This window comes from Cygnus olor, chromosome 6 (assembly GCF_009769625.2).
Source record: "Cygnus olor isolate bCygOlo1 chromosome 6, bCygOlo1.pri.v2, whole genome shotgun sequence".
NCBI lineage: Eukaryota > Metazoa > Chordata > Aves > Anseriformes > Anatidae > Cygnus > Cygnus olor.
Genome location: NC_049174.1, coordinates 19,956,567 through 19,959,532, shown reverse-complemented (window position 1 = coordinate 19,959,532; position 2,966 = coordinate 19,956,567). Strand labels below are relative to the sequence as shown.

General features: G+C 55.4%; 1 protein-coding gene across 1 annotated transcript in view; it reads left to right on the top strand.

Annotated features, from left to right (window-relative positions):
- The first annotated feature begins 2,168 nt into the window (after positions 1-2,168).
- Positions 2,169-2,966, top strand: part of PPIG (peptidylprolyl isomerase G) — a 34,325-nt gene continuing 33,527 nt past the window's right edge. The window contains exon 1 of the mRNA XM_040561885.1: positions 2,169-2,440. The gene's annotated coding sequence lies outside the window, so the exon portion shown is untranslated. The remainder of the gene's footprint in view (positions 2,441-2,966) is intronic.

Sequence of the window (2,966 nt, the reverse complement as noted above, 5' to 3'; positions counted from 1 at the left end):
CTGGGCCCTGCCGAGCCCCCGCCCGCGCCCGGCCCGGCGCCGCCTGCCCTCACCGCTGCCGCAGGGGGCCCCGGCCCGGCCCCGCAGCCCCTACCGGGCCCGGCCGCCGGCGCCCCCCGGTTGGCGGAGGGGCGGCGGCCGCCCGGTGGGCGCAGCCTCGGCCGCGGGGTGCGAGGTGTGTCCTTGGTACTGGCTTAAAGATTAAATAAAGAAACCGAGGAATCAGTGTTGTCTGCGGCTTTTAAGGCAACCCTACGCCCGCAGAGCAGAATCTGACAAGTCCTTAACTCGCGTTTTCACAAGACTTCTGTCATTCAAGCCACAGAAGGAGGCTGCTCGCTTAAAACAAGCACATCAGTGCTCCACGAGTCTCTGCGCTGCCTTGGTGTGTGCCCCAAGACAGCATCTCCCATGAGCTGTCAGATGTACGGAAGAAGGGGAAAAATTAGACCTTCCAAAGGAAGTAAAAGAATATTTTTAAAGTTCCAAGGCCATATTGTTATCTGTAAGTTTGTGCCTGGTGCACCCTGACAATATCAATTATTAAGGTCCCATTAACAAAACCAATTTTTATATAACGTATTTGGAGGGGAGAAACACCATCTCTGTCCAGAAAAATCACATTGGGACTGAAGTTCAACAAGAGTGAAGTTCACGTGTTTGGCCTCAGCATACTGGAATTAACATTACCTTATTTGTGCATTATATTTTTTTATGCTTTGCCAAAAGAAAAAGTTTAAAAATATGAGTTCCGGTGCACACATCTAACATATGTTGTAACATGTATGTTGTTTACATTGTGTATGTACAGCTTCAGATCATCTTTCTGGACCTTCTCTACCACCATCTAAAATAACAAAACCCATTTAACAGCTAATGATGTGGTCAGTAACACCATTCGATTTAAGGCAACGATAAAGTCATACTCATCGTGCTCATTTATTCTTCTAGCTTCTGTGGTGTAGTCTGAGATCATTATCATTCTATCTAAAATCACAACCAGTATTATCACCATGACCAACTTTTGAGTTAAGTGACTGCCTGTTTTGTAGCTGTTTTGGTTTTGTCTTTTTGTCTATTGTTGACCTCAAATAGTGGCTGCTTATGAATACGGAAATCTCACAAAGTAGTAAAATATGTCCTATTTTGGGTAGCACTTACCTTTTAAGAGAATCTCAAGCCTTGTGCAAACTAGCAAGGAACTCCAGGAATCCAATTTCCCGGTATAAAAGTAAACTATTCCATATTTGTACGTAGGGACTTCTGCAAATCACGTGCATTTTTCATTTACAAAATGCTGAATATTTTACTTTTGACTTGTCAAGTGCATTTGGGTGAAATCAATTAGCTAATCAATTAATAATGCAAATTAAAAATGTTAAATTGCCTTAAATTTTAAGTTGGGAAGAAAACAAGATTAACCAAAGTATGTTGTGCTGAAACTGGTATTGATTCACTAAACAGTACTCTGATCACCAACTTTTTCAGGATTTCACAACTCACAGGGGTCAGTCTCTATTTTTTCTTTTTTTGGCAAAAATGTGGAAGGAGGAAATTAATTTTCCTACTTAACAACAGGCAACAGAAGCTTGTTGAACTTAGCACAGCACTTTCGTTATTTCCTGTTATGTATGAAGCTGTTATGTTATACGCCTGTAACTCACTGGTCTGAGCAAGCAGGTATGTGCTTCTAGGTGAGTCTGACTAAATTTTGAAGGGGCTCACAACTTTACGCACTGTCATAAAATGCCATGTACCTATTTCTATTACAAATTCATATGAAATTTGAATAGGAATAGAGATGTGCGATAAGATCAGGAACTTTTCTCTACACGAATTTCTTCAGGAAAACTCCCATTTTAGCTCCTTACGAGCCCTAGTTACGCGTGCCGAGCCCTGCTGCGGCAGCCCCCAGCCTTTCCAGGCGGTTTGGGACGTTTCATTTACCTATCCTTCGGTCACTCTCCGGACGCCAAGACACGGCAAGGGAGGGGGGGACGGCCAGAAGCAGTCCGGGGCGCTTCAGGCGGCCGAGTCCCGTTGTGCCTGCAGGGGGAGACCCGGCCTCCCGCGACACGGGCACCTTCCCGGCCCCGCTCGTGGCGGCGGGCAGCAGGGGCGGCGGGAGCGGGCGGAGGGGCGGAGCGGCGCTGACGAGCTCGAGGGGGCGGGCGCCCCCCTTCCCCCAACCGCTTCGGATCCTTGCGAGCGGCCCTCGCCGCCTCCCCGAGCCGAGCCGTGCCCGGGGCCCCCACGCAGCCCTCGTCCCAACCGGCCCGGGGCGCCGCTGTTCCCGCTGCACCGCCCCCGGGGTCGCACCCTCCCGCCCTTCTTCTCTCCCCTCCCTCCGTTCCCTCGCACTGACGCAGTCCGTGCCGCACCAGCTCTAACATGGCGGCCAGGCGCTGAGCAGCGCGGGGCGACGCGGGCCGCGAGCGGGGTGAGTGCCGGCGCCAAGGCCGCCATGTGGCCGGGGCGAGGGCCGCGGCCCCAGGCCTCGGCTGTTGGGCGGCGGGGGCTCGGGGGACGGAGGTCGCAGCGCTGAGGGGCCTCGTCACGGGGAGGGGGGGAGCCTCGGCCCCTCCCCGGCCCACCGGGGGGACCGTGCGGGGCAGTCGCGGCGGCTGGCGTGTGAGGGGCCCCGGCGCTTCCCTGGAGGGGGCCGGGGGAGCGCGGCCGCCGGGGGGAGGCTGCGAGCGGGCCCGGGGGCGGACTGGGGAGGGGGGGGGATCGGCGGGCAGGGCCCGGCGGTGGGGCCGCGAGGCCGGGCCCGGCTTCTCCGCAGGCCGACGTGCGGCCGGGCACGGCGCGGGGCCGCCTCCCCGCTGCGAGCGCCCTGCCTGGCCGCCGGGCTGCTGCGGGGCCTGCTCGGGAGTTTGAATGAACGCCGTGCCTCCTCCCCCTGCAGCCCCAGCGAGCGGCGGTCTGCGTGCCACATGTTCTCCTCCCCTCTGCAGGCCTCTCCT